Below are 14,926 nucleotides of genomic sequence, written 5' to 3'. Positions count from 1 at the left end.
CTTGAATGAAGCACAGGAAAATTCCCAAATAAGCAACACAAAAGCAAGAGTCAGGCAAGATATTATTTGATGTACTAGGTGTGCTTGTCTCCCTGTCAGCTTATTAGGGCCCAGAACACACAAACAATACTTCATGCATCGGCTATGAGACTGTTTCTCTCCTTTGTTTTAATCCCTTTTAAAGGTTGAAAATCCTGGTTCATACAAATAGGTTATTGTGAATGGTAATAATATCAATGTATTCTTTTTACCGAGCAATGGAAATTCTTTGTGACTCTTACCCTAAAACGATGCTGAATTTTACTGTTTCGTGATCATTCTTTAGTGCAGGTGAACTAAGCTACAATAATTCATTTGCCTCTTTCGGACACCAAGTTTAGGTGAGTTATTGATTCAGAGTTTCAAACAGAAAATGTTTTTGAGTAATCTTAAAAATGTGCCTAATATTTATAATTTCTCTTCTGGAAAACAGTGGTTAGAAGTTTGAAACTGAGAATTGAAATGTAACACTACCCTATCTTTAGTTCAGTCCCTGTCCTCACTAATGTCCTCTTCAGTTTGTTGCAACAATATCGGGGACAGATAGGAGCTAGGGTGATTGCTGTTAAGTCTTCACTTGCCATAACAAGATGCTCTCGGGGATCCTGGATATGTTGGACTTGCTGAATTATATCGTTGTGTTCTCCCCCAAGTTATAAATTTAAGTTCATTAAAAATATCAATACCAGTTAAATATAATAATTTTAAATCCCAACCATCATCGTTGAAAATGAGATTGCTTGCCAGATGATATTGCTAAGAAAAATGTGACTGTCGTTCCTGACTTTATTCACCCTGCCCCATATTTCCCTTAGGTGCCCTTAGGACAATCCATGAACTTCACTATGTTCAGCAGGAGGGCTGGTTAGTTCCAATCTGCACAAAACACATCAGCATTTTGGCTACTCAACGAGCTCTCTTCGATAAATGTAACAACCTTCACCACATTTTTTAAAACACTTCCATGAGATACAGCAGAATTATTTCTAGAGATGCCAAGTAAAATTCTTATTGATGCTGGTTTCTAAGCACGAGTGTTGTTAGTCTCTTTTGACAATATTTCAATAGCTTTGCTGTGTTTTCTAGCCATATCTGCTGGCTCCAGTACTCTTAATGCCTTTATTATTTTTCCAGTTTAATGTATATTCACCAATGAGGCATATTTCTAGTTTTGTAAATATATCTGATCAAGTGCGTGCAAAGTTAAACACACAGACACACACACACACACACACACACACACACACACACACACACACCCCTTGTCATCCTGGGTAAGCTAAAATTGTTGAATAACTTACAGGACCCATGCTCTTTCTGGGATGGATCTCAAGCTTTCTACTGGATTTTAACCACTTGAGAAGCATGACTTGGGCAGGTCCTGCAGTGGTGCAGATTTGACTAGAACTAGCTGTAAATTGGAATTTATCAGCTGATTTAGCCTTGAAAACCATATGCATGACATCTTTTTATGTTAGAAAAGTAATTTTTCAATGTCCATGTGAGCCATTTTCTCTTTTGCTAGACCATATGCAATTCAATTTCATTCACATTCTGCAGAGCAACTAAGAAATTGTGCCAGTGATTTTTTGTCCTTTGTTTTCATTTAAAATTGTTTGCTGACAAGTCCAGCATGCTGTGGTTCTAAGTGTCCTATTAGTTTTGATGGTGTCATTACAAATAATGTATTGGAGTTTGTCACTTTGGTTGGATTTTACACACATAAAATATATTTTAGATAACCTGCCTTATGAAGTCAGGCATTCTCTTTTCTTTTTAGAACGTGCTTCATTCTAAACGAAGTTGAAGCTTACTCTTAGAGTCAATATTTTTCTCAGCATTGTCTCTATTTCTAAATATATGGAGCTTGAACTTGGGCATTTCTCTAACTTTTACTTCATCATTTCTAATAGTAAGGAGAAATCTCATCAAAGGAAAATTAATGCTAATGTAATTAGATGTATATTTGATACAAACTTGAAATATATCCCACTTGATAAGGTCCTTTTAGAAAAAAGCTTGCCTGGCCAGGCGTGCTCAGTGGTTGAGCAGTGACCTAGGATCCAGGAGATTGAGGTTCGATTCCCGGTCAGGGCACATGCCCAGGTTTCGGGCTCGATCCCCAGTCGGGGGTGTGCAGGAGGCAGCCGATCAATGACTCTCTCATCATTGGTGTTTCTCTCTCTCTCTCCCTTCCTCTCTCTAAAATCAATAAAGATATATTTTTTAAAAAATAGAAGAAGGCTTTACAATAAAATCTGAATAATGTTACTACAAAATATAGACTCTCTACTGTCCTGTAACGGCGACGGTCATATTCACATCATACATCAGAAAATCAAAGGAGATGCTTGTTAGCAGAGGAGAGAAGGGCTTGCATTAGTCGACCGATATTTATCACAGTTTTCCATTAGCTCTCTTAATCCCATTTCCAGCAGCTGCTGGATGCAGTATTTCCGACAACATTCACAATTCTCACTAAGACTCCTGTGACGTGTTCTCATATCTTCTGTTCTATTCTATTCTGTTTCCTCTACTTTACTTTTGGTTTCAAAAAGTCTGGCGGTGAGTCATTAGCTTTCTTTTGTAATGTATTATGTCTTACAAGTAGATTGAATAATGCTGGCATATGTAATAAATACGCAAACAAACACGAGCAGTTCAGAGAGTGGTAGTGAGGTAGAAAAATGTAAATGAACAATGGCATGGAAGAAAGAAGTGGCAGGGCAGGGTTCATTTTGCCAGGGTGGTTAGGGAAGGTTCTTGGAGGAAGTGACATTGAGTTGTGCTCTGCATAGCTTAGGCTGCTGATACGAATCTGTTCTTTAGTATTTATGGGTAGTTTGAATTATATTATTTGAAATGTGCCTAAGATTCGCTAGTTGTTTTGTGTACAGTTGGTGAATCCCCAGCTATACTGCAATTTCCTACAGGGAAAATCCTTTTTTAACTTGAAAAAATAATCTCCTCCAGCATTCTGTTTTATGCTATGTGTAAAGTGGGTGCTGGTCAAACGCTAGTTCAATGTTGACGGTTGTGAATCACCATAAACCAGGGCCTACACCCTCATAGGTGGAGCAGATGAGAGCCTAGGCCAGGTGCTGAGGGTTGGGAAGGCCCTTGAATTATTCGGAATAGCTCCCCGTTATTGCCTGTGCCTGAAATTTCATAATTGGAAATTCACTCCTTTGTCTTTAAGTCTTTATCAATTAAGTCTTAACAACCATTTGTGCCTCGGTTGAATGACGATAATTTCTATGACTGAGTCATGGTTGAATTTACAAAGAAGAGTTAGCCTAGTTAATCCCTCCTAAGCACCAGTCCTGCACCCTGGAGAGTGGCTACCAGGTGCTCAGGGCCGCCTGTCTGGACAGGAGGCCCTGCTGGGATATTTAGGCCCCACTAACTGAGAGGGCCAGAGAAAAAAAACATGCCCAGGGCAGGCACCTGATTAATGACTTGGGATTAAAATAATGGTATAAAGAGTGACTGGCCATTAATTACCCACATTTACATACTAATTTTCATTTTTTGCTTTTAAAGAAATACAATACCAAGGCACAAATTGGTTTCCTCTTTTAAACCTCAATTATCATCAATTTTGCTTAATTTCCTCTGAGCTTGGTTTGCTTCTCAACTCCACAGAGGATTCTCTCTGGTTTTACTTATAGGGTCAGAACAGAAGCTTTCCAACGCAAGGCAGCTCTGGCTACATGTGGCCCCGGGTGGCGCTCTGGGTCCAAGTCAGAAAGTCCCAGAGGCCTGATTGGTCTGTTCTAAGACAGGCACAGGTCTTTGAAAGCCAGACATTTCTGCCTATGTGTGAAGCATTGAGGAGAGGGGGGAATCCTCCCACTTTTCCCCCACCAGAAGAAACCCCCAACTTTTCTCCTGGTATTTAGACTGTGGCATTGGTTTTCTCCAATGATCTTACCTCTCATTTCCAACAGCAACTGAGTCTCCCACCATCCATTCCTTCCACTCCAAACCCTGGCCTTTAAAAGATGTCTATGCTTTTCAACAAATGGTTTTGGTAAAACTGAACATCCACATGCAGAAGGAATGAATTTGGACCCTTACCTTACACCATATACAAAATTATCACAAAGTGTATCAAACACCTAAAACCATAAAGCTCTTAGAAGACAGTATAGGGGAAAAGCTTCATGACATTGGAGTTGGCAGTGATTTCTTGGATATAACATCAAAATACAAGCAACCCCCCCAAAAAAACAGATAAATTGGACTTCATCAAAATTAAAAATTTCTGTGCATCAAAGGGCAAAATCAACAGAGTGAAAGAGCAACCAAGCAAGGGGAAAATATTTTCGAATCCTATATCTGATAAGGGGTTAATATCCAGAATGTATAAAGAACTCTTACAACTCAACAACAAAAAGACAAACAACCTGATTAAAAATGGGCAAAGGATTTGAATAGGCGTTTCTCCAAAGAAGACAGGTAAATGGTCAATAAGCACATAAGAAGATGGTCAACATCACTAATCATTAAAGAAATGCAAATCAAAACCACAATGAGGTATTATTCATACCTTGTAGGATAGCTTCTATAAAAAATAAACAAAATCCCAAATAGCAACTTTGGTAAGGATGATAACAAAATGAAATCCTTGCGCACTGTTGGAGGTAATTTAAAATGGTGCAGCTGCTATGGAAAATAGTATGATGGTTCCTTAAAAAAATTTTTTTAAAATAGAATTACTATATGATCCAGCAATTCCACCTCTTGGTATATACCCCAAAGAATTGGAAGCAGAGTCTCAAAGAGATATTTGTATACCCAGGTTCATAGCAGAATTATTCATACAGCCACAAGGTAGCTGCAACCTGAGTGTCCATCGATGGATAAATGCATTAAAAATGTAGTATATAGTCAGCCTTCTGTATTCATAGGTTCCCCACCCTCAGATTCAATCAACAGCAGATGAAAAATATTTTAAAAAACAAATTATGTTGTTGTTGATGTGTACTATATAGTTAGGCCTATTCGTTGTTCATCTGAAATTCAATTTTACTTGGGCATCTGGTATTTTTATTTGCTAAATCTAGCACCCCTACTTGAGGCTAGTTTATTAACATCTGCTTTCTGAGCATCATATTGTACTAGGCGTTGGGGGTGGAAACTGGGAGCTGAAAGAAAACATAGTTCCAGTTCTCAGAGAGTTTCTAGTCTGGTTTCCCAGAGAAATCTGCAATCACAAAAAGGATCTCCTGGACTATTTCAATGAGTCTAATTTAAACTTCTCAGAGCACAGCCTGTTATTCCTGCTGCCCCAGGCAGTTATGACATTGACCTGTCTGAGGCAGGTCACTTGAGCCACCCATCCCCGGGGAGTCCAATTTCTTTGGTCTGAAGAGAGATCCAGATGCCTGTGGTTTTAACAAGAGCCTACGTGATTTTCCTGCTCAGGTGAGTCTATGGAATTCTGCAGGTGTGGCGCTGGAGGCCTCTGCCCCTTGGCATCAAGTCCCTTTGCCAGCTACATCCCATTGAGGCAGCTTGGGACCTCCAGTCCTGCAGAAGCCATTGGAAACCGCCGGCGTACGTTCCGCGGCGGCGATCAGCTTTCCAAGCTGCCTCCCAGTTCCTCCAGGGCGTGCCATTTGCTTGTCGCTAATTCTCCAGGAAAGCAGGGGAGCTTATTTCTGCTGTACTGAGGACAGGGAGGCGCACGGGCTGAGCTCACAGGGCCAGCTCGGGAGCACCCAGGGCGGCAAAGCCCGCCCTCCTTCCACGCCACCAGGCTGCCTCCTTGTGCCTACAAAACGGGGGACCACGGGGGTGGGATGTACAAGTCGCCTCGAGTTCCAGGTGACTTCCGCTCCCAACCCCCCAGGCCTGCAATTGACACGCGGGTGGGGGAGAGGCCCGCGCGCAGCTCTGCACAGGACCTGGAGCCCGGAGCCCGGAGCCCGGAGCCCAGGCGCGAGCGCGGTCGGGGCCCCGCCGGCCGACGCGGGGCGCAGGCAGGGCGGCGAGGCGGGCCGCCCCCCCGGCGGTGCCCTCCCGGAGCGCGCCCGCTCGCCCCCGCGCCGCAGCGCCGCCCCCCGCCGGCCGCCCGCCGGGCCCAGGGCGCGCGGCCCGGGGGCGGGACGTGCTCCGAGCGCGCGCGCGGGGCTGCTCCGGCAACGGCCGCGCCGGGAAGAGGGCGGCCTCCGGGAGCCCCTCCGCCAACGCCGCCGCCGCCGGGACTCGGAAGTGCGGACACGGGTGTTGGGAACCCGGGGCGCGCGTGGCCGCCGCCGCCGCCCGGGACAGCCCGGAGGTGGGTAGCTGGTGACCGCAGCGGGCCCCGGGGACGTTTTAGGTGACTTTTTTTTTTTTTTTTTTGCTTCGGGGACTCGGTTGACACAAAAAAGAAATGCACCGGATACTTTCCGTTTCCTACCCCGGCTCCCGCGTGCGCGCCCGAGGGCACGGAGGAAGCGCCTGGTCCTGCGGTGGAGACAAAGGCGCCGGGACCGTGGCCGTGCGCCCGCCGGCGGGGTCCACGCGCGGCCCTGCCAGCGGCCCCTCGCCCGGGCTGCGTCCCGCGTTTTCCTCCCTGTTGCGGGGAATTGCGGACGCTGGTCCCCTGGGCAGTATGAGAAGTGCCCCTGCCTGATGGCTGCGCCTCCAGTGACCCCCAAAGTTAGAGATGCCTTTTGCTTTCTACTCGGTGTCCCTCTTTTCTTCCAAATCCAGCCTTTAGATGGCACTGGTCTTGGTGTGGAAAGGGCCTCCCCCGCGCGATCCCGGCCACGGTGGGCGCGACGGGCCCGAGGGGGGCATTGACTTAAGAAATGTGCCGTGTTTTTGGTTCGTGGCTCTTGGGTCCGGGCAGTCAGACTAGTGGCTGGGCACCCTCGCCGGTCCGCATTGTAGGGGGAGAGACTCATTGTTTACTTTCTGTTGTGTGTCATTCGTGCATTCATTCATTCATTCATTCACTCACTCATTCATTCATTCACTCATTCATTCATTCGCAGAGCTGGGCGTTTGCTTCTGTGTTGTAAATGCTGTGGGAACACAGGAGCACAGAGGGCAGGCCTCACGGAGGAGGGGGTGCTTTTTATACTGGAATTTGAAGAATAAGTATGATTTTTCCCCCTTCCCTCCCACTCTTTTTTTTTTTTTAAATCCTCACCCGAGAATATTTTTTCCATTGATTTTTAGAGAGAGTGGAAGGGAGAGAGAGAGCCATGGACGTGAGAGAGACACATGGATTGGTTGCCTCCTGCACCAGGCCCGACTGGGGTCAGGGATGGAGCCAGCAACCGAAGTAGCTGACCTTGATCAGGAATCGAACCCACGACCCTTCAGTCTGCAGGCCAACACCCACTGAGCCAAACCAGCCAGGGCTCCCTTCCATTCTTTATGTTCCATCTTTCCTATACTTCCCCCCCTCCTTTCTCTGTGGCAGTCCCTAACTGTGATTACGTGTCGGGTAAGGGCAGTCTTGACCTGAAAGATTCAACTAATATTCACAGAGACAATGTACTTGTCAGATGCTTTACATTCTTTATTTCTAAACCTCCTGGTAACTGGAAAGGATAGGTAGTGTTGTCCATTTTTACAGGAGAATAAAGAAAGGCTCAGAGGAGATGCCAAAGCCACAAACTGGTAAATGTTGGGAGTGTTCCTCTTTTTGGATTAAAGCCTGTGCTTTCCCTCCTGTTTACTTTGCTCCCTCCTTGGAAAGCAGGTTATACCGACTAACAGGGTGAAGGCCAAGTCTCCGGAGAGAGCAGTCATTTTTGTGGGTGGTTAGATGTTGGTGGGAACTCTGCAGATAACATCAGGCACCAGCCAGGGTGGGCCTTACCTGTGTGTCTCCTGCTTCCAGCCAGGGCCTGGCTAACGGGAAGCGCTCCTGAGGTGTTGCATTGGAATTCCCTGGCTTGGATGAAGTCCTTGATTTCTTGTAGGGGTTCTTTGTCTTTTTTGTGTGCCATGGACCTCTTTGGAGTCTGGGGCAGCCTATTTTTAAAAGGCATTAAAAAATATTCATAGGGAAACTTGAATGACAATAAGCCAGAGTCATAAGCCAAAAGTTTTAGTTTGCACTTCCAAGAGGAGACACAAATAATTATCAGCATAACCGTGGTAAAGTAAATTGTACTTAGGCATCATATTTATCAAGTACAATTGAGATGCAGACTACCAGCTTTGTGGTGAATGGGTAGAAAGAACCCGTCTAACTTGTGCTATATTCGTTGGCATGTCCAATTGTATATAAATGCATCCTGGGTTCTGAAATAAATGGCCCTACTTGCTTCTCCATGCATAGGTCCCAATTCATTCTTCAAAGTATATGTTTACATCTCAAATAAGCCTGGTCTAACTCATTGTATAAATGAGGCCTACCTGGTAAAGTACATTTAAACGATCTTCTTGGAAAGTAATATTTTACAAGGACTCTGTGTAAAATATCATCTTTTAAATGTACCCCTCTTTTCCTGTCATATACTCTAGTCACCAAAAGAAACATTATTTAAATTGTTCTAAGTTTCCACATATACCTCAGCCAACCTATCACAATAAAGTGTAATGCAGTATTAAAAAATAGCCTGATCGGAGTGGCTCAGTTGGTTGAATGTCATCCTATGCTCTGAAAGGTTGCCAGTTCGATTCCACATCAGGGTACACGTCTGGGTTGTGGGTTCTGTCCGATCGATGTTTCTCACATTGGTGCCTTTCTCTCTCTCCCTCCTTCCCTCTTTCTAAGTATGTCCTCAGGTGAGAATTTAAAAATTATATATATTCAGAGAGTTAAAATTATATTGAAACTAAGTTTTCAAAATTGTGTGAAAAAACCAAATCTGTAATAGAGTATTTGATGTTTCTTTCTTAAGGCATTAAGTAACAAAATTCAGTACTGTTTGAAATTAACTGTCATAATTTAAGAGTAGTGATGCCCATGTAAATGATATTTTGCAATATTTGCAACAGCAGCGCTGTGATATGAAAATATCTGTGACTCTTACTGGTGACAATGTCACCAAAGTTGCTCTTACTGGTGTGGTTTGTTGTCCACATTTAGAACCAAATGAAATCCTGAATTTCAGTTAGAGGTTTGTGAAAATAAAAATGTATGAGAAAAACATTTTTAAGTCCATTCTCCCTATGGATACCTGGGAGGGTGTCCTAGGTTACACACCCCGCCTAGCGGTTGTTTTTCTTCTGAGTTCTCGCTGGCCACCCGAGGTCATTACTAATAGCTGTTTCCTTCTCTAGTTAGTGCTCAGGTTCACAGTTGTTTCTGGTGATAAAAGCTGTTTAGAGGGAGTTGCTGGATTGTTTACGTTCTCTGCCTGCTCTACTCCTTCAGTGGAGCATGTTCGTGTGACAGTGGAGGTGTGTCATATAGTGCATGACAGCCTGTTTGTTTTTTTGTTTTTTTTTTGAGAGAACCTAAATGGTGTACGGTAGTCCCAGTGTATGGAAGAAAAAAGAGTTATCACTACATTTCCCACAGACATTTAAAAAAATAAGATCTTAGGTTGTTATTCTGAACAATTTTATGGTAATACATTTGGGAATTTATGTAAAATAGACAAGCTTTTTGAATAAAATGCCTCACCTAAGACATAAGAACTAGAATATTTGAATAATTCTCTGTGTATTCAAGAAATTAAATTATAGTTAAAATCCTTTCCATAGCAGAATTTCCAGGCCCCGATGGCTTCACTTGTGAAATATTACAAACATTAAAAAAAAGAGAGAGATAGAAGGGAACATTCCCTGGCTGCTGTTAGAAGGCCAGCATAACCTTGTTTCCAAAGCTTGATAAGGACATCACACTCTCACAAAAATATGCAAAAGTCTTAAAATGATGTATTGGTAAATGAAATCTAACAATGTATAAAAAGGATATTAAACCATGACCAAGTTGGACTTATTCCAGGAATGCAAATTAACATTAGAAAAACCAATAAATGTACTTTAACCACATACACAGAATAAAGGAGAAAAGTTATTTGCTAAAATTCAGCATCCATTCATGATAAAAATTCCTTGCAAGCTAAAACATTGAGAGAATTGAAAGATATAAAATAATGGAGGGTATGTCATTGCTCCACAAATAAATCTATAGATTCAGTACAGTCCCAATCAAAATCCCAGCAGATTTTTTTTTTTTTTCAAAAAGAAGCATTGATGAGCCAATTTGAAAATTTATTTGGAAATTCTAGACAATCTAAGAAAAAGACCAAAGATGAATGAGTTAAGCTACTAGATCAATATATAGTATGTAAGGATGGTATTGGCACCAAGCTACACAGACAATGGGACTGAGTAGAGAATCCATAAACAGGCTCACACATATGACAGGTGACACTGCAGTGTAGAGGAGAAAGGACAGCCTTTTCAGTAAACGGTGCTGGGCCAATTGGATGTCCATATGGACAAAAATGAATCTTGACCCACCTCATTCCATGTACAGAAATTAATCTAGATACACCATACAGCGAAATGTGAGCGCTAGCTCAAGAAAGCTTCTGGAAGAACGCGAAGTGAAGTATCTTTATGACCCAGGGACAAAGGTTTATTGAATGGGCCACAAAAAGCACTAATTATAAAGGGAAACATTGGTAAGAACCTGTGCTCATCTAAAGATCCCATAAAGAGAGTGAGAAGGCGTGCTACAGAATGGGATACATAGATCCAATAAAGAACTCATACCCAGAATGTGGAAAGAACGTCTACATTATCAAAAAGATGGACAGTCAAATAGAAACGTGGCAGGTCACTTCAGAAAAGAGCATCTCCACATTCCCAAGGAACGTGAAAAGGTGGCTAACCTCATTAGTCATCAGGGAAAGGCTAATTAAAACTACAAATGAGATACCAGTATATGCTCAGCAGAGAGGCTAAAATGAAAGAGACTGTCGACGCTCAGTGCCGGTTAGGATGTGACAGACTGGAGCGCTCATTGCTCATGGGCATGGAAATTAGTATAACTGTTTTGGAAATTGTGCTGTCACTTACTAAAGCTGTACATACACATCTATGACCCAGCTCCTCTATTCTCAGGTAAACGCCCAACAGGAAGGCCTCCGGGAGTCGTGTAAAACTATGCAGAACAGTGTTATTCAGAATGGCCCCAAGGTGGAGCAGCCCACGTGTTCATCAGTAGTAGGGTGGATAGAAGCCTAAATAAATTGTTTACACAATGCAACACTCTACAGTAATGAGAGTGAACAGACTACTGCCTCACACCCAGCGTGGATGAACTTCACAAATCCAGAGCTAAGCAAAAAGAAGGTAGACACAACGGAGGAAGTTCTATGTGATTCCGCTTACGTGAAGTTCAAAAACGGGCAAAATTAAATAAACCAGGGGGATAAATGTCAGGCGAGTGGTCAGGACTTAAAGGAAAGGACAGAAGGGGCTTCAGGCATTTAATTTTTAATCTGAGCGGTGATTACTGGAGTGAGTCCGCTTTTTGAAAACCTTACACTTTTTTCTTTAAGTATATTTTAATACAAACTGTACTTAAAATATTGTCAACTATTTGGTTCATTCAGATGCTCCTAATCTGGGGAGTCTAAGGTGATGGGCATAATTCTTGGTGATGCAAGAGGTTTAAAACAGGCTGAGAATTTTCAGGGGAAAGAATACAGTATCACATCCGTGGCTCTTCTGAGTGAGGGATTTGTAAAACCGACTCCTTATCGCCAATCTTCAGCAGCACACATCTGGCTTAAGGGCGGTTCATATAAAAAGACTTAGAGTTATGTTTGATGTTAAGATTAATATCAGTGTGAGGCAGAAGCCAAAAAAAAAAAAAAAAAAAGCTAAGGTGAGAACTGAATACAACGTTTTGTTTTCAGATTTAATTTTCTTGCAATTGAACTTTATAACAATTGGATTAAAATAGTCTGATGTTTTATATAGATCCTTTCAGTTAAGGAGTTTCCTCGCATGAGGCAGGGACGGTGCATTAGTTCCCTGTTGCTTCCTAACAAATGACCACAGACTTAGTGGCTTAAGCCGGCACAAACGTATTTACAGCTCTGGAGGTCAGAGTCCAAGTGGGTGTGCAGGGTGCATTCCTTCTGGAGGCGGGGGGTGGAGGTGAGAGGTCTGTTCTGTCGATGCTTTCCGATGCCTTCTGCATTCCTTCGTCCCTGGAAGCCCATCACTCTAACCTCTGCTCCCATCATGACCTCTTCTCTGTCTCCGACCCTTCTTCCTCCCTCTGAAGGATCCTTGTGACTACATTGGGCCCACGTGGATAATCAGGGATAATGTCTCTATCTCAAGATCTTTAACTTCATCACATCTGCAAAGTCCCCTTGCCGTGTATGGTAATCTATTTACAGGTTCCGGGGATTAGCCCATGGACATTTCTGGGGAGTCATATTTGGAGGAAGCTCACAGATAAAATTTTTACACTTTATCTCCACAAAGAGCAGTTCTTGATTTTCAGTAAGAGCTCATTAATATTTGTTGAAGAAATGAGCATAAGATTTTATTATTGGAAGTATAGTTTCTGAAAAAAGAGAAGTGAGATCTTACCTTCCTCTCACTCTGCCACATCTGGAGTTCTGGGTTCAGCTCTAGGTACCTGTATGGTAAAGGGACAGCTGACGGAATGGTAAAGGGCCTGGGAACCAAGTCATTGAAAAAATGGTTGAAGGCATTGTGGATGTCTGTCCTGGAAGAGGGCTTGGGATGGAGTGGGTGGTACTAATTATCTTTAAATATTTGAGGGAGTATTATTAAGCCGTTTTAGAGTAATATCGATAATATTTAAAACAATAAGAATACACATTTCATAGCTTACTATGCCCAACACACTATATTTTGTAAACTCATTAATTCTCACAGCAACCCTCTGAGAGTTGCTATTTTCCCTGCGTTACAGATGAGGAAATTGTGGCACAGAGAGGTTATGCAACTTGACCTAGGGCACACAGCTAGGAAGTAGCAAATCTGGGATTCAAACTTTGGCAGTCTGACTCCAGTGTCATCCTCCAAACCATCACATTATCCTGCCTCATGCCTTTAGTTCCAGAAGGTGCAATAGGACTAGTGGCAGAAGGTTTTTTAGAAACAGAGGGCCAGACTTGGACTTAGTTTAAGGAAAAAAACCAGGGCAAGAATCAGAACTGCTTAGAAGCATAGTTTCCCTTCCTTTTGAAGTTCCTGGAAATCGCCCAGCAGGTTATTGTCAATGGAATTCCCAGATCCGTTGGAGATTAGACCAGATGACAATAAGGTCCCCACTGATTTTGAAACTCTGATTTGGGAGCACAATTATTTTTTCATTTTCTCTCTCTCCCTCCCTCCCTCTCTGCCCCCCTTTTGACATTTTATATAATAAAGGCCCATTGTGAAATGTAGTTTTTCCACTAACTTTCCAGATTTGATTTATCAGGAACTCTGACGTTCTGGTGTGGTAGGCCATGTCCCCGCCCCCCTTTTAAGGGGCCACTGCTGCTCCTCCCCTAAAGAGATGGAATCTCTTCTCTCCTCCCTGTTGAATCTGGACTGGCCTTTTGATTTGCTTTGACCAACAGAATGTCCTGTGAATTCTGAAGCCTGGTCCTCAGCGACCTTGCACCTCTTGCCTTTGTTCTTTTGAAACCCTGAAGCCACCGTGCTGTGAAAGCGCTAGACTCCTGGAGGATGAGTGTCCACATGGAGGAGAATGACACAGCTGGCACCAAATGCCAGACGTGTGGGCGAGGTCATCTTGCTGCCCCTCCCCCCTCCCGTCCCCTTTGAGCCATGGTGTGACTTAGTCATAAGTGATGCCAGGTGAGATCAGCAGAAGTGCCTAGATTGCCATCCCACAGAATAAAGAGGAAGGACAGGCCTATGTTTTAGCCACTGTGTTGGGATGGCTTCCTATGCAGTGACATGTAATATGACATTTCGGTGCATATTTGGAAGCAGTGGTATGCTAAAATATTCTGTAATTCCACTTTTTGCCCAGTTCAGCAGACCTCCTCCGATCTGTCCAATCATTCTTCTGGGTTTGGAGAAGTGTTGCCCCTTAGTATTATGTGAGTAGAAGAATGAGACTCTTTCTAAGACTCTTTAATAGGGTTTGGAGAAAACTGAGATGTTAGAAGACATGATGTGTCTAGATTTGGGTTTTCTGGCAAAAGTCATGTAATTCACATTCTGTAGAATAGGTTTCAGTTTCATTAAATTGGACCCTGGAAAAGAGCAAAAGTCTCAGCAGTTTTTTTGAATGTGCTAGAAGATTGCCCTGCCATTTCATTTTCTCCAAAACCACCGTCATTTCAGTGGGCACAAGCTCCTTTGCTTTTATTGCTTCGTGGTTTCCAGAATGCTCATTTGTTCCTAAATTTAGAACTATTTCAGTTTTACTCAGCCCTTATCTCTATGTAACTGCTGACTTTCCCCTCTTATATCTGAGCTCAATTGGTTTGGTTTAATTGATCTTGAGTAAATCTTTTAAGGAATGTACGAGTTAGGCATTTCATGTGTATTTTTATTACATCTAGTTAATTTTCAGTTTTTCTTTGCTTCTTAAGGGGGTATCTAAATTATACATAACAAATTCTTTTGCATTTATGTAGCTTATATTACCTGCTAACTTTCCTGATGGATTGATTTCATCATAGATGTTGGGAAAAAATGAACCTGATGCCCTCTGTAAGAAGAGGGAGGTGGCTGAGGGAAGGCTCTGGAGTTACAGTTGGTGGGTATGAACCTCAGCTCAGATGCTTACTAGCTGTGTGATTTGGGGCAGGTTTCTTGACCTTTCTGGGCCTGGGTTTTTTCTTGTGTTAAATGAGGATACCAGAATGACTAACCTCAAAGAATTGTCATGAAGATTAAATGAGGTGATGCTTGTGAAGTGCTTTCTTGGCATAGGTAATCTGTAAATAGTACTTATTACAGTAGA

At 42.9% G+C, this 14,926-nt stretch overlaps 1 protein-coding gene across 6 annotated transcripts in view; it reads left to right on the top strand.

The window, feature by feature from the left end:
- The first annotated feature begins 6,133 nt into the window (after positions 1-6,133).
- Positions 6,134-14,926, top strand: part of HHAT (hedgehog acyltransferase) — a 179,994-nt gene continuing 171,201 nt past the window's right edge. For 4 of the 6 annotated variants that reach the window (XM_081121198.1, XM_081121195.1, XM_081121196.1 and 1 more), the window contains exon 1: positions 6,241-6,325. The gene's annotated coding sequence lies outside the window, so the exon portion shown is untranslated. Of the gene's footprint in view, positions 6,368-14,926 lie in introns of all 6 variants that reach the window. The other 2 variants (XM_081121197.1, XM_081121193.1) reach the window with 2 other exon arrangements.

This window comes from Miniopterus schreibersii (assembly GCF_964146895.1).
Source record: "Miniopterus schreibersii genome assembly, chromosome: 19".
Taxonomy (NCBI): Eukaryota; Metazoa; Chordata; class Mammalia; order Chiroptera; family Miniopteridae; genus Miniopterus; species Miniopterus schreibersii.
This window is presented reverse-complemented; position numbering and strand designations above follow the sequence as displayed.